At 46.3% G+C, this 21,812-nt stretch overlaps 1 pseudogene; it reads left to right on the forward strand.

The window, feature by feature from the left end:
* Window positions 1-21,812, forward strand: part of LOC144120130 (uncharacterized) — a 114,826-nt pseudogene that overhangs the window by 86,567 nt on the left and 6,447 nt on the right.

Genomic DNA, 21,812 nt, shown 5'->3' on the forward strand with positions numbered 1-21,812 from the left:
ATCACCTGAGCCGGTGTGCACGGGGCCCCCGCCGGCAGGTTCACTCGCCCCCAAGGAATGCGTTCTTTTGTTAATAGCACAGCATGTTTTAATGGCACGTTTTATGGCATTTGATATTTACTTGAAAGTGTTTCTTAATATGACCGACGTAATTATTTGATTCGAGTAGAAAGAAATCTGGCAAGTTCATGCGCGGCCACGTTGGCATGCTTAGAATAGCGTACCTTAAGTGTGCTAAAAGCCGCATGCTTTTTCATTGCATCATGCATGTGTCATGTTTCATGATGCAGTCCATGACCGCGAAGGTTGTTTGGAAAGAAGCAGCCGCAGGCGTGATACTAACAGACGTGTCGAGATTTAGAGGGGGCGCGGCAATGAAAAGTGTTTTCGTTATTTATGCACGCGATATGAAACTAAATTTGGTGCAAATATGAAATCGCTACGCTAGTTTCAGTAATGTCTTTTATTTTTAGCTATACCTGGTGCAGTTCTTGGGTAATTATAATTAACACCCTCGTCGAGTCACCTCAAGGTCTTAAATAATTGAGTAGAAAGTGCGCAAATTTTTTATGCCAGCATGTTCACAAAGCCCTGTTCTGCATATGACGCTATTACTTCTTTTTTTAGATGATCATGTACTTATGCATGCGTAGTTACGTGAAAACGTTTCTTACAAAAATAACGAACATAATACTGCACGTGTAGGAAAAAAAATCGAGAGATAAATTACACTCCTCAACGTCTCAGGAATTGTTTGCAACAAATAGAATCATTCTATTTTCATGCGTTACGAAATTACGAAGGTGTGAGTGATGTCAATCGCAGAAAATGTGAAAGGTCAGAAAACGAACCTTAACGTTTACTTCCTCGTTTTTGGCCTCTTCGCTTGCGCTTTGGTCAAAGAAATGCGGCCCTGAACTCAAAGAAAGCCTCAAAGAAATTACCTCACAATTTTCGACGACCACGCATCTCGAAAGCGTACTTTATAAATTTCTACTGAATATTAAGCTATAATTTTTCGTCACGAAATAGAACACCCCAGGGCTAAGAAAGAAAATATTTCCTGAAATCAAAAATTTTCACCAAATCGACCAGTTTAACAAGGGGAGAAGTCGGCCTGCCTGGTGCGTGATCCTGCGGATAAAAACAGCGCTTAAGCGGGACAGCTAGAGGAGAATGGGGACACGACGCTGTCCCCGGGCCACTTTTCGCACAGCACGACACCTACGTATGTCAGCAGACGGTGAGCGCACGTCTGCTCCGCCGAAAGAACGCCAGCACATCCTCTCTCACTACTGTCCCGAAGTAAAATTATTCTGGCTAGAGCAGAGTGTCAAAAATTTCCTATTTTATTCAATGCCTAGCGTAGAAATCAACGCCAAAAACGCTTTCTGTTTACTACTAACCATATATACAATACAAAGTGGCGATCTATTTCTCTAAATACGCCGCACGTGGCGAACGCGAGCTGGTGTACTTCAAGAAATTACTAAGTTGTAAACATCAACCATTGCTGTGATTCGCAGAAACTGAAAACGCGCCTACAACCCTTGAAAACCCGCGCTCAACGCCTTTCCGCAACGACACTCCCTGGCCTTTTGCCTACCACGAGCCCGCTAGCGACTGCAGCGCCACCTCGTTTGTTTACAAACATGCAGGAGGTCTATATCCTGGCATAGCCGAGCAAAGCCACTAAGCTGCGGCGTTCACTGGGTGACCAACCTCCCGCGACCAACCACTAATTTAACCGTCACCTGCAAGGGTAGGCGCGTTGCCTATCAAGTGTGTGGAGCGCACTCAAGGTTACAGGTCAAGCCGCGTCTACTTACCCGATACACAGCAGATTCAGCAGTAGTTGCACCGCAGCTCATTTTTTTTGTTAACCTGGAATGAAGGACGTTCTGACTTTAAAAAAAAGCCTTCTATCGTGGCCAGGCAGAAGCCCGCAGACATCGCCGCCACCAAGTTCCGCGAAGCAGACGTGAAATGAATGCCCGCACTGGATTTAATCGCGAGCTAGCCCCCGAAATATTTCGGACATGTTCTCTTGCGCGCGCGCAAAACAAACCGGAAGTAGAAGGAAAAAATGTCTCGAGGTCTCCCTACTGCTCGAGTCAATCCCTCGCCGTGTTTATGTCTATTAAGCCCGAAGACATCATCATCATCATCATCATCATCATCTCGAGTCGGCTGCTCGAGCTCTCTATGCTCGAGCGGCGCGAGACATCGAACGCACGCCATCTTTTCTTTACAGCCGTTCCTTCATGAGGCACCGCCTAGCTAGGTGCGTCCACACTGTCCCTCCCGCCTAGTCCGCTGCTTAACTCCATTAGAATGGTTCTGGACTCGAACTCGCGATGCAGGAAGATCTTGGTCAAGGAACTGACCGCTGCTGTGAGAGCGAGAGCTGCCGGTACATCGCAACCTGTGCCGCGCTTTTATCTGGGCAGCCATCGGACGCCGAGCTCGCAAAGCGCTTCATCCCCTCGGGGCCACGCAGGACCAGCACCATCGGAGCAACCTTTGCCGCGCTTCCATCTGGGCAGACACTGGACGCCGAGCTCGAAAAGCGCTTCGTCGCCTCGGGGCCATGGAGCACCAGTACCATCGGAGCAGTCCGTGCCACGCTTCCATCTTGGCAGCCACCGAACGCCGAGCTTGCAAAGCGCGTCGCCTCGGGGCCACACAGGACCGGTACCATCGGAGAAACCTGTGCCGCGCGGCCATCTGGGCAGCCACCGGGCGCCGAGCTCTCAAAGCGCTTCGTCGCCTCGGAGCCACACAGGACCAGTACCATCGGAGCAACCTGTGCCGCGCGGCCATCTGGGCAGCCACCGGACGCCGAGCTCGAAAAGCGCTTCGTTGCCTCGGGGCCACGGAGCACCAGTACCATCGGAGAAACCTGTGCCGCGCTTCCATCTGGGCAGCCACCGGACGCCGAGCTCGCAAAGCGCTTCGCCGCCTCGGGGCCACACAGGACCGGTACCATCGGAGAAACCTGTACCGCGCGGCCATCTGGGCAGCCATCGGACGCCGAGCTCGAAAAGCGCTTCGTTGCCTCGGGGCCACGGAGCACCAGTACCATCGGAGCAACCTGTGCCGCACTTCCATCTGGGCAGCCACCGGACGCCGAGCTCGCCAAGCGCTTCGTCGCCTCGTGGCCATGCAGCACCTATAGAAGACAAGACGCTGGTGACGACCATCACCACCTCCGTGGCAAAGGCGAAGAGATACTTAAGCTCCGAGAAGCGCCTGCGCAGAAATGCACGCAGCCGGTCACAGCCGTCAGCCTTCCCCCGCAACCTGGAGGGTGAGTTTTATTCTAAGCTTTCTCTCTCCTGAGTGGCCTTGATGAACTTGCGGGATATTCCTCAGGGCTGCTTCTCCAAACCCTGTATTCATTGCCTACGGTCAGGGCGCGTGTTAAGGTTCGGGCGGGCGACATGAAAGTCCCACCAGCTCGTTCAGGCGGACGACAAGCAGGACCCACCAGCTCTAGTATAGAAGTATCCATTTGCCCAAATATCGATATTCATATTCGCCTGTAGGCGCCATCTTGCCTCTCTGATTGGCTCTCAGGTGTGTGAATCAGTGTCACTGTTTGCGTCACTCGCTGTCATTCACAGACGCTCTTCTCGCGTCGGCGTGAAATTGATGTGGTGTCGAATATAGATTTTCAGCAGCACTATTTTTGGTCCTCGGCTCGTAATTATTTATGATTGTGATGAGAAAAAGAATCTACAGGCCGTAGGATGAGAACAAATGAGCTCGACTTGCATTTTGAGGAAAGCAGCTGCATACTGGAAATGGCCGCTTCCTGTAATTTGAATGGCTGCCATAAACACGAGATACGCTCGTAATATGGAGTGATGTCAAACTGACCTTTCACCATGTATACAATGTGCCGCCAATAATAATAATTTGTTTTGGGGAAAGGAAATGGCGCAGTAGCTGTCTCGTATATTGTTGGGCACCTGAATCAAGGCCTAAGAGAAGGAATAAAGGAGGGAGTGAAAGAAGAAAGAAAGAAAGAAAGAAAGACAGAAAGAAAGAAAGCAAGAAAGAAAGAAAGAAAGAAAGAAAGAAAAAGAAAGAAAGAAAGAAAGAAAGAAAGAAAGAAAGAAAGAAAGAAAGGAAGAGGGGCCGTAGTGGAGGGCTCCGGAATAATTTCGACCACCTGGGGATCTTTAACGTGCACTGACATCACACAGCACACGGGCGCCTTAGCGTTTTCCCACCATAAAAACGCAGCCGCCACGGTCGGCTTCGAACCCGAGCAATGGAAATGTGCCGCCAATGGCAGAAATGCAAATGAAAGTAGGTTTTTGGAGAAAGAAAAATGGCACACTTTCTGTCTCACATGTCGGAGGACACCTGAACCGTGGCGTAAGGGAAGGGATAAAGGAGGGAGTGAAAGAAGAAAGGAAGAAAGAGCTGCCGTAGTAGAGGGCTCCGGAATAATTTGGACACAGGGGGATCTTTAACGTGCACTGACATCGCACAGCACACGGGCGCCTTAGCGTTTCGCCTCCATTGAAGCGCAGTCGCTGCAGTCGGGTTCGAACCCAGTAACGATCGGTAGCCGAGCGCCCAAGCCACTGAGCCATCACGGTGGGGTGTTTAATAATAATAACATTGATTTTTGGGCAAAGGACAGGGTGCAGTATCTGTCTCATATATCGTAGGACACCTGAACCGCGCCGTAAGAGAAGGGATAAATGAGGGAGTGAAAAAAGAAAGGAAAAAAGAGGTGCCGTAGTGGAGGGCTCCGGAATAATTTCGACCACTTGCGGATCTTTAACGTGAACTGACATCGAACAGCACACGGGCGCCTTAGCGTTTCGCCTCCATCGAAACGCAGCCGCCGCGGTCGGGGTCGAACCCGGGAACTCCGGATCAGTAGCCGAGCGCGCTAACCACTGAGCCACCACGGCGGGCGGTGGTGTGTGGTGGTGGTAGTGGTTTTATTAAAAATAATAGTAAAAAGGAAGGAAAAGATTTTTGCTAGCCCCGGCATCTGCCATCGATACTGAAGCACCTGAGCTGGGGCAGCGGAAATAAAGGACAGCAGGCAGAATGGAGAAATGAAATGAAAGAGGTGAGGGGACAGGAATAGAGGATAGGGGGAGAAGTAATATGTACAAACTATTTACACCATAAGAAATGTGTCCAGGTTGTGCCCGTGATTAGTTCATTTTAGAGGAATTAAATCACACACGCGCACAGCACTGTGTTGGTTACAACTGGAGTGGGGCGTCCAGTTATTAATCGTTCAAGGTAGAACTCGCGGAGCGTTCGGTCACTGCGTGTAACTACCTGACGGAGAACATTCTTGATCCCACCATATCACCCAGCACCGAACGGAGCAGCGGAACGCGCCGCGCAAACAATTAAGGGGAAACTTCTTGAGTTTCCCCTCAATTGCCCGCACGACGCGCCCCGCCGCCCCGCCCGATGCTGGGTGGTATGGTGAGTTTCCCCTTAATTGTTTGCACGACGCGTTCCACTGCTCCGTTCGATGCTGGGTAGTATGGTGTGATCAGAATTCGCCGAATGCCGTTCTTGCTCAAGAAATCAGCGTACTTCTCGCTGGTGAATGCGGTGCCGTTGTCGGAGACAATGATGTCTGGAATGCCATGTGTGGAAAATATGGTTCGCAGGCATCGAATTGTGGCGTCCACTGAAGGTGCAAGAACGGGAACCACTTCTACCCATTTAGAGTAGGCATCGACTAGGACGAAAAAGTAGCGTCCTTGAAATGGACCACCAAAGTCGACATGCAGTCTAGACCATGGTTTCTTCGGAAACGGCCGTGGATTAGACTGTGCTTTACGTCCCATTCTCTGGTGTTCTTGACAGATTTTGCAAAGTTGCCAAAAAATTGGTTTTGGGGGAAACGAAATTTTCACCCGCCGAGGTGGTTCAGTGGTTAAGGCGCTCGGCTACTCATCCGGAGTTCCCGGGTTCGAACGCGACCGCGGCGGCTGCGTTTTTATGGAGGAAAAATGCTAAGGCGCCCGTGTGCTGTGCGATGTCTGTGCACGTTAAAGATTCCCAGGTGGTAGAAATTATTCCGGAGCCCTCCACTACCGGACCTGTTTCTTCCTTTCTTCTTTCACTCCCTCCTTTATCATTTCTCTTACGGCGCGGTGCGCGTGTCGAACGATATATGAGACGGATACTGCGCCATTTCCTTTCCCCCAAAACCAATTATTATTATTATTATTATTAATATTATTGAACGAAATTGCGCAGTATCTGTCACATATAGGCGGACACCTGAACCGCGCCGTAAGGAAAGGGATAAAGGAGGGAGTGAAAGAAGAAAGGAAGAAAGAGGTGCCGTAGTGGGGTCTCCGGAATAATTTCGACCACCTGGGGATCTTTAATGTGCGCCGACATCGCACAGCACATGGGCGCCTTAGCGTCTCGTCTCCATCCCAGCGCAGTCGCCGTGGTCGAGTTCGAAATCGAGAGCTGCGAATTCGCCGCCATAATTTCGCCCTGCCGCAATGTACTCAAATCATGCAAAGGAGTGAAAGAAACGCTGATTTACACGGCGTTAGGTCGCCGCAGTTTAACAGGTATTTATGTGATTTCAAAACTAAGCTAATAAAAGTCTTGTTTTCATTGCACAATGCAATACAACGGCGTCATAAGGGCTCATCTGAAATGTGCAGCGTTTAGAGCAATAATAGCAGGCGCATAAGGGGGCTAGCTGCGCTCTCGTTGCAAACCCATCGCTCGCATCTGTCTTTGCGGTTAATCTAGTGTGGCAATGGCGGCTCCGGCAGTGCGTGTTGTTGAGTTGTGCTGCTTGTTGCATTTATTCGTCGTTTATTAAACCCTTATGATCCCTATGATCATTTATGATCCCGATATAAGACGGGCATTGAGCACGTCAGATACAGTGAAAGAGAGGGTAGAAAGGGCTGCAGAGGGAGTCGGAGACCGCAGCTGTCATCCGTTGTTTTCAGACCAATTAGTGATCAGTAATCTGACCCATCCGCTTGGTGCCTTGCAATGACGCATCCATGACGTCAGCACATTCTGCTTTTCGACAAGGACAACGACGCTGCATGAACGGAGCCATAGCGCTAAAAGCTAACGCGGAAAAAGATTATTCGATGCTGCCGAGTTTGAAACGTGAACAGTGGTGCATTGCGCTCACAGTTCCCAAATCCAGAATATTCCTGGCCAACTAGTGGCCTGTGCGAGAATACCAAGTCAGGCGTGCTAACGCGCGCTACTTTATCGTGACTCGTGCAGTGTGAAACGCTGTCTCAGGTCTCTACTATTCTTGATACATACAAGTGAAGGACAAAACAAAAGAGAAAAGCGATCGTCGACGGAGTTTTGCTGTGCCCCATTTAGTGTGCCTTCTGGACGGGAAGTCCTCACAGTACTGTCTTGTTGCATCTCAGGAAACAAGACGATGCCTCCCGGAGAGCACTAACAACTAAAAACTTCATCACAGGAAAAAAAACGTCACTGTGGCCATGGTTGCTTATTCGAATCGGTTGACTGGGGACGACTGCTCTTTTCCTGGTTGTTATCAACTTACCTTCGGACCAATAGTTTAATGTCGCATAATTGTGGTGTGATAATCATTTCGTATTTTAGACGTGGCGTTACTGACAACTGAACTTGTCGTGGAGCATTATGCGCGCTATCTCCAGCTGTTTTTGTGGCAGTGTAATTGACGCTTGCCCTCTGTGAGTAAGCCATTAGGCGAAGGTTTCAGTGCGCTCGAGCTGCGAAAGTGCCAAGCTCAGAAAAGGCGGACGAGAAATCGATGATGTAATTGAGGAGAACCAGATATTCATCTTGACTCCTCCACTTGATCCCATAGCAACGCTCGTCGCTGTGGTTACGAACACGCCGATAACGAAAGTGCCTGCTGCGTTCGTAAAGCACGGCGCCACACTGCGCCAACCGCGTGGTGATTTTCGCCGCTCTGGTGGCGTCATTGCGCTGAACATTTTCACTCGCTACCGAATGTCCATCTGTCGTGTATACGCCAAATTATTTATTCCATACTTTTAGAGTTGCTGCTGATAGTGACAGCAGTTTTTATTTGCTTGATAATTTGCACTTCTAACAAAATCATTTGAGCAGTTAAGGCTCAGCTCTATCCTTTATTATAAATATGCAGTTGCAATTGTGAGAGCATATGTGATAACGCAGTAATGCCTGCTAGAGATGCACTAAACTCTATATACAACTATCGACCAGCACTTCCTTTTCCTTGTTCCTAAACATGAACCCATCGATCAGCAGTCTTTAAAGATCCCAAATTCCATATGCACGCCTGCTTTTATCTGTCTGCCTGCTTACCCACTTTTAATGTATGCGTGTTTTTTTCTTGGCGTTTGCGAACCGGAATTCATTATGGCTTTCCGTTCACCTGAATTTTGCTCCACTCGTGTTTTCGGGTGCAGCCAAAGACGCAACCCTCGCACCGCATCTGCTGAGAAGCAAGACATCACCTTCCGCTCCACGCATCGTCACGTAAGCCAAGCTGCTGTCGCTCGGAGGGCGTCCGACCGAGGTGTACAGTTCTGTTGCCTCTGCCAGCTGGTTGAGTAAGTAGTCTGACTAGCGCCTGGGCACTGCTACAGATTGCGGTTGTCTGCAGGGTCACAGAGAAAACACGCCACGAGGAATTCGCTTTAGCGTTGATGATACGCAGCTGCTGTGTCCGTGCATACACGCATCGTTGAACAATGCCGCAGGAAAATAAACGCGTCTTACATGCAAGGCGTTTGGGACCCACTGGCAAATAATTCAGCCGTACATCACAGTGGCAGCTGGAACAATTTGGATACTTTAGGCACAGGTATACGGGCGCTGTAACTGTGGACCAGACAGTGACTGCAGATCCGGACTATTAGATGCAACTTGGAGAGAAATATTATTAGATCTAAGCTTACCGGCTTAACGCAATAATTAGTGAAAGCTGATTGGCACTGGCAGCTGAGCGGTCTGCAGTGACAGGCTTCTTTTGACGTTTCACACGAGACAGCCCGGTTGGGCGCCTTGGTGGCTCGTGATGGCGCCTATACGCTCCGTGCATACTCGGATTTCTGCAGCAGCAGCCGGTAGTTATGAATCAAGCCTATCCCCGTTCACCAAACTACACTACTGCACTGCACAGAAGCCAACTACTCAAGAAACATTTAGTTTGTGTGCGAAGCTTTCACTGCAGGCGTGCAAAACTAAACGTTTTTAAACGCGGCGAAGCCTTCTACCACGGTGTCAGTGGCTCCGTTGAATTCATGGAGACGTCCGAAGCGCTGCTCCCCAACTTCTGACCAAATTCAATCTCCTTGAACTTCTTTTCGCCTTTTTTCCCTTGCCTTTTTTCCCTTCTCACATATTTCCCAATGTGCAGAATAACTAGCGCAGTGTGCTTTCGAAACGCGGGAACGGTTTCCTTGAAGAAGCCTTACAAAGCACGAAAATCTCCACAGATTTTCGTGATGTACTGCGCGCTTTGGCTCCATGAGCCTGCGTTTTATGGGTGCTTGCAAATGTGACACGGCTCGGTTGGCCTTCAAAAAGGCGGGTTTCTTGCGTCGTTTTGTGTGCCTCCTTTCTCTTCTGTTGTAAATCTGGTGTACCAACTAGCCCATGCAAGATTTTTAATCGCAACAGAATTTGAGCATTTGCAAACTGCTGAAAATCCGTGCTCGTTCCCGTTTTTTACGTATGTAGCACACTGAGCAAACACCGTTGGAAACTTCCAGGGGCTTTATACGTTTCTCATTGCAAGGCTATTTTGCCGAGAGAAGCCTCAGGACTCTATCGAAGGGCCACTCAAGCGCGCGTATCATTTGAGTAGACCAGTGTGGATACCGTGGTTTGAGCGCGGCGTGACTGCTTTCTGTGGCGTATTTGACAGCGAAATAAGAATCTAACCAGTAATGATTATTAAAGACTGGCCCCTAAATCTCTTCAATTACTGGTATTTCATGCCTGACGTCAAGTAAAACGAGCGCACAATACAATGAATTAGCCAGCTATCCTCGCCCTGCGGCTGTAGTTGTGAACACGGGCCAGCCATTTCTAGATATTTCTTGTGGGTTCTTCATTCGCTTAGGCATCGAAAGGGTCATGCGCGCAGTTTTCTGGGGTGTGATCACGGCTGTTGTGCTGGAGTCTCAATTCCACACATTGTCGGAGCAGGTTGCTGGTCTCATTTCAAAATTGCCGAGTGCCAGTAGAGAGGAAGTCGCGCGATAATAATGAAAGAAAACTACGGTCTAATTATATTTAAAGAAAAGGAAAACAAGCACATTGGCCAACAGCTTACGTAGCGCACTTATTCCTTTCGCTGCCACACGCACATACACATTGAAGCTTGGACGGTCGTTCCCTTAGCAAGTGACGGGTGCGAAAGGCATCGGTCTCCTTCCTCACTCCACCAATCTTCCAGCGCTTTCCCGCTGAATTCCTCTGGGCTTTCCATGGTGGTTCTACAGATAGGCTTAGCGCGGAACCGCAGGCATACAGTGAAAAAGACGACGATCGTTAAGGCGCGATAGGGACAATAGGCGAGTGGAAGGGAGAGTCTTCTACACTGCGAGTGGAAATAAGCATTCGAAGAGTAAGCAGGTTTCTGAGAATCCCTACTGTGACCGAGCGAACGCGCGTGGCCTGTGTTATTCGAAGCGCTCAAGGAACCAGGACGCATGCGCCCTATGGGTCAGTGTACGTATACCGCTGTCCGTTGCACGTTTCTTTATGTCCGGTAAGGCGTAAGCGCACCTGCGCTCTTCACAGTATCTGCGCAGATGTCTTATACTCGCATACTATATAGCCGTGACTATCGTTTCGCGTGGCCACAAATTGCTGCATCCGACACTGCGGTTGGCGAATGCAGTTCCGTTGTCGCATTAGGGTTGAGTGCCACTGAAGGAGCAGCCGTAATTTCTGAGGGTGCACGCATTAATCTGAACGGAGCTATACCTAAGTGTCTTCCCTTTTGCATGACACCACGCAGGCATCAGAGGTCACTAGCGGCCAATTTGCTGCTTTTAACGCAATTTCTTAGCGACTGTTCTCTGTGTCTCCCTGGTTGATTCACCACCCTCATTTTCTTTTTTCTCAACTACGCAGATGGCTGAACCTGATAGTTCATGGGCGTACTGCGCGAGCTCGGCGTGTCCTGCTACGCCATGGAAAGGCGCGACGACAGTTTCGGTTTTGTTTTTAGATAGTTTTTCGATATTTGTGAATTTGATGTCGTTCTAGATTGTGTTGCAAATTATTAAATCTAAGGAACGCATCAGTCGTCTCATCATTCCTTCAATAACATATAAGCACTCTGTGAGCTCTTATCTACGGGGGGAATGTTCACTCGTCAAAAGGTGTTCAAAGTGCAGATATAACTGAATTTTAATAAGAATTAGAGGATAGCGCATTGGGTTAATTCCCCATATATGCAGGAGGTCATTGTCTACATTCATAGATCCCTGGCAGTCCTTACGCCCCTCCTTGGACTGTGGTGCAGCGGTTGAGCGATGCGTCACTGCCATGCGATGGCAGGTGTTCCAAGCGGCGGGCCTCGTGTGCGCCCCAGGTTGATCTTTCCGAACGACCAATCATCAATTTAACTGCCAGCTGCCACGATGGCCAGTTTTCTCGCTATCCCATGCCCAACTTGTGACGGCAGTGCAAGGTCACATGAGCTAGTTGGCCTACCTGAATCCCGGGTCGCTCTCTGGGCACCACCTGCAAGAGTCGTGCTTGTGATTTTTCGCCCACAACGCCGACTACGACGCCGACAGCACCAACAACACTTTCTGAACAATGGGCCTTCGCTACAAAAAAGACTGAGTGCATCAATACATGGTTTACCAATCATTCAGCTGTATCATCTTCAGGTCAGTAGAAAGAATGCATACGAATTAAGCCAGGAAATCGGTGAATCAGTCTCTCTTCCTGCGCCTATGTCCACAAGTGTTATTTTTAACTTTCAGCGAATGCGTTGACGTGACACTTGCTCTGCTCTGGAAACATTGAAACCAACCTCGGCCCACCCAGGACTCGCCCTGACAGTTCGAAGTCCGAAACGAAGGACTATCCTGTAGGGACCAAAGCTAAATTGACAATGTTGACACGAATCGAAGACTAGACCTTGGCATTGCTAAAGGCCAGATCCAGCTCTGCGCATACGGTAAGGTCAAAGATATGAACTCAAAGTTTCAGGTGTGTTCAGTCGCCTCGAAGTTCTTGAATCGAATGAATATTCCTAATCTCATTTAGCCTGGCTATCTTCGATTCAGGACGAAGCTAAATATTTGACAGCGGTCTAGGCAGCACTCCAGTCTTGTTTAAATGATGTGGAAAGCCAGTTAGGAGAAATGCTTTCATTTTGCATTGTATTCCTGATGCAGGCGAAGCATGAATCTAGAAGAGAAAGCAGTTGCTTCGTTTTCAAACGCACTCTGCAGCGAATCCACGCGAGTACCTAGGTATACAGGATGGTTTGGTTTGGTTTATAGAGGTTTAACGTCCCAAAGCGACTCAAGCTATGAAAGACACCGTAGTGAAGGGCTGCGGGAGTTTCGACCACCTGGGGTTCTTTAACGTGCACTGACATCGCACAGTACACGGGCCGAAAATTCCTCCACCGCTGCCGGGATCGAACTCGCGTCTTTCGGGCCTGCAGCCGAGCGCAATAACCACTCAGCCACCGCGGCGGCTGGTATACAGTATGTTTTTTTTTAAGTTTAAGAGATTTTTATTTAAAACCTTAGTGATGCGCCGGTGCGCTCTATTTAGGTGGATTGTACTGCAAGGCAGACATTGTGCACATCATGTGAATCAGTAATTAGACGTTTAACAAACTTCATTTTGGTAATAAACTTTTTATTTTTATTTTAAGGGGAACGGTTGTATTGCGAAATTGATGGCCGTAAAGATTGAAGGTGAGTGTTTTTAAATTTTGGCAATATTTTTTGAAATATCGAAAGCCAAAAATGCTAGCTTGAAAGCTTGTTGAGTTGGCTTTCCCGCGCTGCCAAATGGGAAATGGCGTCGCTGAGCGTCGTGTCGCTGTCGAAATCAGGACAGCTACTCCTGCATCATCAAATACACCAAGCACGTCTGTATTTGATGAGCAAGAAGTGCGAGAGGCGCCATTTTTGCGATGTGCAATACGGAAAAGCCAGCTCAACGAGCTTTCAAAAGCATTTTTCTGAGATTAGATATCTAACACGATTTTTCCTACTAAGAATATAAACGCAGATCCCCTTCGGTGTAGACGGCCATCAGTTTGAGAAAATATTCGTGCCCCCTAAAATTGAAAATAAAAAGGTTATTAGTTAATTTCTGTTAATTCATCGTTCACTTATTAATTCATATGATATATACATTGTACGCTTTGCTGCGCTGTGCTGCCCAGCTCAATATGAAACACCGACGTATCTCTTGCAGTCGTTATAATGTAAATCTGTAAAAGTAACAATCACCCCGTTGAACGCGCCAATCGACCTTGCACTTATTCGTCATCAAGTTGTTGCCCTATTATCAAATTTTCCTCTTTCGGATACAAGGCGAACGTATTTGACCTCCGTGCGTAGCTAATTAGCGAGAAAATGTTCATGTCAGGGCACGTTTTTCCCAGTAACGCATCTGGCACTCAATAAGCATCGTTATTGGTGAAAAGCCGACCTTAGTAATCAAGGTCCCGCTTTCTACATAACATGCTGCTCGTTAATAACACCTGCTACGTCTTCAATCCTGGGACTCATTCCTTTAAGAAACTGCGAGCCCAACCCTCTGCGAAAGTGCACAGAGCTGTCCCCTTCCCCTAGCCTCAACGGATATTTCGGTGAGCGAAGAAGCAGGAAGCCTACAGCATGACACGTGGGCAAGTGCGCTGCCTTTACCGCCATCGCGCAAAGCCATTCTGTTAGGTGGCGCAACCAGTGTGCGGCTGACATCACAGTAACAGAAACCAGAAACCTGGCTTCCTTACAACCTGCCTAGATAACAGTAAGGTATTTGATCAATCGTCCCAGCTTACAGTTTAGCAGTGCGATCACAACGTGCGATCAGGCGTTGGTGTCGTGTCAGCTTTATCTAAATCCAGTCAGTCCTATCACATTAGACATAAAGGTGACCTTAAAACCATTTTATGCTATCGACCTCCAAATTACTCTTTGAACTTCGCATCAGAGCTGCATAATGTGTTTAATTATGTTATCTGACTTCCAGCAGCGCCCATATCGTTTCAAGGCAATTTTAACTTTCCTGACCTCCCTTGGTCTTCAGATGTAACTGCTAAAACATTATCTTCGTTGCAGGACAGTGGGTTCTTGAACCTCTGTTCACTTTTTCCACTTCTCAGCAGCCAACGCAAATTCAGTATTAACTTCCCATCCGGATCTGGTTTCAAACTTGACCTACTTGGCCGGCCTAAGGGACCGCTTGCTTATTTCGTTTAGCTTCGGCATTCAAACTAACGAAGCTGACAATGATGTCAAGCAAATACGTTATTGCAACAGCGATGACTTGCAGGCCACCACTGAAGAACATTCTTCATTTCTGGATGTATTTCTAAGAGATTTTTATATAGACGCCACTGAAACTATCCTTAGCATTTTCATTGCAAAAATTTACGATCGGAAAAATAGATTCCTTTACGCGCCATTACACCTTATATAAAGGAATTGTGGCACAACGTACGCATAAAATGCTTCCTAATATAGAAACACGTTTTTCCGAAGCTGTTTTCCGGCAGCATTCCTTTTCACACATGTTCGCAAACAATCTCCGCAAATTTTGGCGAATCTTGAATCAATCAGTTCAACCGTCAGATAAAAACGGTATCTGATAGTAGTATCAATCAATCAATCAATCAATCAATCATTTTTTATTCAAGACAATAATACAAGACTATTGTCTTGGGGGACGTGACAAAAGGCGGAAAAGTGCCTGACGAGGTCACGCCACCCTGTGGCAAGCAGCGGTTTGACACTCATGCAGAGTTTCAACAGAGTTTACATGCAGAGAAATGTCTTAGATGAAACTGTATCCCCCAACCCCCTTATTATATATATATATATATATTTTTTTTTACAGTGCAAGAATATGTACAGGAAACAGAGTACAAGAATAAGTGCAGCAACTTCTGCTAGCAATACATGTTAACAAAACACTTCCAAACATAAAATACATGTAAACTATCGAACTTGAAGCACATGGAACATAAAATTGAAAACAAGAAGAAAAACATGAAAAACATAACACACTAGTCTTCCGTTAAGAATAATCCCTTGAGTGTTTTCTTAAACCTGCTTAATGAAAGATTTTCAGTTAATAGGTCGTGAATGACGGGATAGTTGTTTAATAAATCTGCTATCTGACAGCTTAATCTTTGATGTCCATAGTTTGTTCGAGCTCGGGGCTTGACTATGATGCTTTTTCTTAAATCGTACACACTTCTTTTTTCTTGGTATTTTGTTTCAAAGGTAGATTTATCCAACCGGTATTGGCGGTAAACTTCCAGGCTTAGTCTGTATTTGTAGAACTGAGGCATTTGGAGTATTCTATGCGATCTATAGTAGGGCGCACAACTAGAGGACAGCTCTAAGTTACTGATAGCGCGTATTGCTCTTTTTTGTATTGATAGTAAGGAATCTAAATTTGTTTTCGTTGTGGTTTGCCACACAAGAGAACAATAGCTAAAACGTGAATGTATAAGGGAGTAGTACACTAGTCGTTTGATAGAAGCTGGCAGGTAACACCTCAGTCTGTTTAAGATGCCTAAGGCACGAGAGAGATCAGTTCTAAGTGTGTGGATGTGAGCATTCCATAAGAGATTTTCGTGGAATGTCACACCTAGAAATCTGGTAGTAGAAGACTGTTGTATGTCCAGGCCATTAAATTTTAAACACGGAATTGTATACATTTCTGTACCTTTGGAACGAAAGAGTACATACTTTGTTTTGTTTATGTTTAATGCGAGCCGGTTACTTCCCAGCCATGAGGTTAAGCCCAACATCCAATTGTTCGCCTTTCTGAACAGCGCATCTAAATCCCTACCCGAAAAGAACACATTGGTGTCGTCCGCATATAAAACCAAATTCGAGGCACCCGGTATATTTACAATATCATTAATATAGATGAGAAATAAGACTGGCCCTAGGATGGACCCTTGTGGTACACCATACAACAGAGTGTTTGTCTCTGAACATTCACCATTGATGACAGTATACTGCTCACGTGAAGTTAAATAACTCATGAGGAGAGTACCAGCTATACCCCTGACACCGTAATGCTGAAGCTTTTTTATAAGTATATCATGTTGGACACTGTCGAACGCTTTTCTAAAATCGAGGAATATACCCAGAGTTAATGCCTTGTTTTCGATATTGTGCAGAATTTCATCTTTTATTCCAAGTAGTGCTGTTTCTGGAGATTTGTTTTTCTGGAAGCCGAACTGTTGCCTTACGATAATATTTTGCGAGGTTAGAAATCCAACAAGCCTTTTGTTTATAATATGCTCAGCTATTTTCGAAAATACAGAAAGCACAGAGATCGGCCTGTAATTGTTCACGTCATCGAAAGAGCCTCCCTTGTGTATAGCCGTCACACGAGCAAGTTTCATTTTGGCTGGGAAAACTCCCTTTTCCATTATAAGATTGCAGATGTGTGCAATAGGAGTACTAACTATTTGACTCACAGCCTTCAGTGGTTTTGGTCTGATCTCATCAGTGCCAGATGCACAACCGTCTTTTAGAGACATAATTATATCTTGCACCTCGCTGAAATCAGTGGGGGACAAAAATATTGTATTCGGATTACTTGCAGTGACATAATTTTCCCAAGGTGTAGAAGAAGCGACATTTGTTGCGTCGGCTAAAGGAGCACCAGCAGCGAGAAAATGCTCATTAAACAGGTTTGAAACCTCTGCTTCAGACAGATCGGCATTCCGAAATTTCACTTTTTTTCTTTCTGCATTCTTATAGATTAACTCTCTCATGGTTTGCCATACCAGTCGTGTATTACCGTTCACCTGTGTAAATTTATGTGTGTAGTATTTGAGCTTTGCTTTTTTTAAGTCTGAATTTAGCAGATTTCGTACTTTCTTGAATGCATGAAAGTCACTTTCATCTTTTGTTTGCAAGAATGTTTGGAAAAGTCGGTTTTTCTGTTTGATTCTTTGAAACAATTCACGAGAAATCCAGGGCTTTCGTACTTTTTTGTTCTTTTTTCGGGGCTTGAGGGGAAAACATGTGTTATAAGCAGATACAAAGCATGAAAGGAAAGCGTCGTAAGCGGCATCGGGGTTCGAGAGCTCCAAAATTATGTTCCAGTCAACATTTGTCAGCATGTCCCTAAACTTGTTAACATTGTACTCGGAGTAATCTCTAATTAATACTTTGTGTTCGGGGGCGACTGTGTGTTTGCAGGGTAACACACAATATATTGGCAAATGATCGCTTAAACTGCAGACCAGGGTGCCTGATTTTACATTCTCACGAGGGAAACTTGTAACGCACAGATCAAGAATACTTTGTGAACTTGGTGTAATTCTTGTCGGTGTGGTGATTACGTTGGAGCAACCATAAGACTCGTATAACTCTTTGAATTGTAAGTAGGCTTGATTGTCAAGGGAAGCATTCAGGTTGAAATCACCCACAAGAACGCTTTCAGACTTCAGCTGAACACTGAGTTCAAGTATCTTTTCAGTAAACTGCATAAAGTCACGGAGAACGCCTGATGGAGGACGGTACATGACAGAGAAAATCATACCACGACACTGTATAACTATGCATTCATAATTATCGCCAATTATCTTAAACTCCGGAAGTACCTTATAATTAAGCTTTGATCGGATGTATACAGCGATACCACCACCACGCCTCCTACAGCGACATGCAGATACAACATCATATCCGGAAAGTGAAAAACACTCGTCATCACATGAGAACCAAGTCTCTGTAAAACAAATGATGTCATAGGAATGATTAGGTTCCGACAAAAAAGAAATTACTTCATCATACTTGTTGCGTAAACTCCTGGCATTAAGATGAAAAACTGAAAGTGTGGGCAGGTTTTTCATTGTGGAAGAAAATTTCAAAGAAAAACAAACTTGCCAAGAATAATCACCGCAGATCATCAAGATCCTGAACCGTGCGAATCACCACAGCAATTCTCCGCTCTTCTTCCGGACTAGCACTTTTCCGTTCGTGTGCCATACGAAAGCGTAGCCTGCGTTCTTCGCCCACTCCTTCGTTTTTGTCAGAAGACTACGGGAAAGCCTTGTCATGTTTTCGCACATAAACATCTCACCAGGTTCATTCCTTAGTGTCTGTCGCCTTGCCAGCCAGGCGTCACGATGTTCATGACTGACGAAGCGAGCAATGATGCCCCGTGTTTTGCCTTGTTTCGCAGGAAGCCGATGTAGTGCGGTGATATCTTGCTTAGTTAGTGGCTGAATATCCAGTCTAGGGGCTAATTCATTTATTTTTTCGAGCAAGTTCTCGTTTTCAGTTTCAGGAATGCCGTGAAATTCAATGTTGTTGCGACGGCTACGCCACTCCAGGTTATCTACATCTTGCATTATCTGTTGCAGTTCACTGGAAGAGTCGGCCTTTTCTATCTGATCCATGCGTTCGGCTAGTTTTTTTGTCGCTTGCTCTTGAATTTGAAGACGATCCTGAAATTCATCGAACTTGTCTGACAGGAACTTCACGCTGGAGTCAAGTGCGTCTACCAGTTTAGGGAGAGCTAGAAGAGTATCGAGTTTGGTCTGAATTGCTAGCAAGTGCGCTGCTAAGTCGCTGTCTAAGTTGGGGCTCTCCGAGTCATCGCTTCGTGAACCCTTGCTACACCGGTCACACTTCCAAGATTTCTTGAAAGAACCGCGTTTGGAATTCCATGTTTCGTCACTTATACCAGAACATGCACCCAGATGAAAAGTAAATTGGCATTCTGAACAGGTCATATGCGGCCCATTGTCGGGAACCCGCGATCGGCACGCACAACAACGCGACATGGTTAAAACCGTGGCAAAGCAGAAAAAAATAACAAGAGGTCTTTGGCAGCAGCGGCATAGGCGGTGATAAAACAACAAAAAGAAAAAAGCAGTACAGAATAATATCAACCAACCTGTAAATACACAGAGGAGAGGCTCAGATGCCGTGCACGAGGGTTGATGCCGCCGCTGCCAAATGACGAACGACGCCCCTCGCGGGACTTGTTGCCGGTTGTCGCTGTCGGCGCCGGTGCAATGGCGATGGGTATTCCCGGGTTTGCCGAGCCGTCTCGAATATGTCCACAGCAATTTCAGGCCGATGTGGCCGCGTGTGAAAGTGTGAAGTCGGTGGAATCAGTGCGTTGCCGCAAATTGCTGTCCTTCAGGTTCCAGAACACCGGGTCGGGGAAAACTGTAAATACACAGAGGAGAGGCTCAGATGCCGTGCACGAGGGTTGATGCCGCCGCTGCCAAATGACGAACGACGCCCCTCGCGGGACTTGTTGCCGGTTGTCGCTGTCGGCGCTGGTGCAATGGCGATGGGTATTCCCGGGTTTGCCGAGCCGTCTCGAATATGTCCACAGCAATTTCAGGCCGATGTGGCCGCGTGTGAAAGTGTGAAGTCGGTGGAATCAGTGCGTTGCCGCAAATTGCTGTCCTTCAGGTTCCAGAACACCGGGTCGGGGAAAACTGTAAATACACAGAGGAGAGGCTCAGATGCCGTGCACGAGGGTTGATGCCGCCGCTGCCAGATAAAAACGGTATCTGTCAGATAAAAACGGTATCTGACAGTGGCATGCCCCAGTAGTGAGTGGCATGCCAGAAAAACACATTTATGGCCGGTATTTCTGCTGCTCTTATCTTGACCGTATTCGTTTTCTTTGCCTTTCTTAGCGTTCTGCGCGTGTCTGTTATGCCTTTTTTTTCTTCTCTCTTCCTCCTTTTCGTCCCCTAATCCCTCTTCCTCAGTGGAGGGTAGCCAACCGGAACCCATTTCTGGTTAACTTCCCTGCCTTTCCCTCCTCCTCTTTATCTATCTATCTATCTATCTATCTATCTATCTATCTATCTATCTATCTATCTATCTATCTATCTATCTATCTATCTATCTATCTATCTATCTATCTATCTATCTATCTATCTATCTATCTATCTATCTATCTATCTATCTATCTATCTATCTATCTATCTATCTATCTATCTATCTATCTATCTATCTATCTATCTATCTATCTATCTATCTATCTATCTATCTATCTATCTATCTATCTATCTATCTATCTATCTATCTATCTATCTATCTATCTATCTATCTATCTATCTATCTATCTATCTATCTATCTATCTATCTATCTATCTATCTATCTATCTATCTATCTATCTATCTATCTATCTATCTATCTATCTATCTATCTATCTATCTATCTATCTATCTATCTATCTATCTATCTATCTATCTATCTATCTATCTATCTATCTATCTATCTATCTATCTATCTATCTATCTATCTATCTATCTATCTATCTATCTATCTATCTATCTATCTATCTATCTGTCTGTCTGTCTGTCTGTCTGTCTGTCTGTCTGTCTGTCTGTCTGTCTGTCTGTCTGTCTGTCTATCTATCTATCTATCTATCTATCTATCTATCTATCTGCCTGCCTGCCTGCCTGCCTGCCTTACCTACCTACCTCCCTCCCTCCCTCCCTACCTCCCTCCCTACCTCCCTCCCTCCCTCCCTCCCTCCCTACCACCCTACCTACCTACCTACCTACCTACCTACCTACCTACCTACCTGCCTGCCTGCCTGCCTGCCTGCCTGCCTGCCTGCCTGCCTGCCTAAACTACCTAACTACCTAACTACCTAACTACCTACCTTACCCTTTCTGCAATGTTGCCTGGACAACTGGAAATTTATTCTAGCGCTAGCAATCACGGAACTCGACGTAAAGGTAAGCGAGGAAATGAAAGCACCCAGTATTTCCTCCACTTTCTCCTTCTTCCGGGAGCTCCCGCTCAAACAAATGAATTGTTGTTGTTGTTGTTGTTGTTGTTGTTGTTGTTGTTGTTGTTGTTGTTGTTGTTGTTGTTGTTGTTGTTGTTGTTGTTGTTGTTGTTGTTGTTGTTGTTGTTGTTGTTGTTGTTGTTGTTGTTGTTTCTAAAAACGCATCGCTCATACCCACACTGGCTAAAAAATTGGGAGGCATAGAAAGGCTATTTTACTGTGCAGTTTCGTTTCCAAAAAAGAAGCAAGAAAAGCACAAATACAAAAGTGCACATGATAACACGTGGGAGAGCAGCACCTACGGGGCCTAGGGTTATATTATGAAACTTAACAAAGCAGTCCAGGAGCGTCCAGTGAGAACATTTGAATGGCGGTACAGACAGACCTGTGGCTGAACCCATTATGGTACCGCCAAATGACAGCAAGGGAGGACAGCTCAAATTAAGGTCAATCTGTTGCAAAAGCTCCTATAACAAATTCCTCTCAAAGACGAGCAGCGGTGGAAACAAAGTGGTAATGTTCAAACGTAGTAAAACCAAGCAGACATGCGAAAGCATGTGTTCATCCTGGTTGGCTCATGGTTTTGCTTTGCAGGGTCGTCGTCACCGTCACGTCTGACGACGATGTTAGACTGGGGTTAAATTCTGATCGAGATTAAGCTGATCTGAGCTGTTTGCGCCACAGAAAGAAATTGATGAAGACGATGATATGCAATGCATAGCGCGAAAATACGTTGCAGTTTAACATGAGGCGTGATAGGCGTCTTTCGTGGCGTTCCACTAAACATTTGTAAATAGTTTCTGTAAACTCAACC

The sequence above is a fragment of the Amblyomma americanum genome, chromosome 1 (genome assembly GCF_052857255.1).
Source record: "Amblyomma americanum isolate KBUSLIRL-KWMA chromosome 1, ASM5285725v1, whole genome shotgun sequence".
Classification (NCBI taxonomy): Eukaryota; Metazoa; Arthropoda; class Arachnida; order Ixodida; family Ixodidae; genus Amblyomma; species Amblyomma americanum.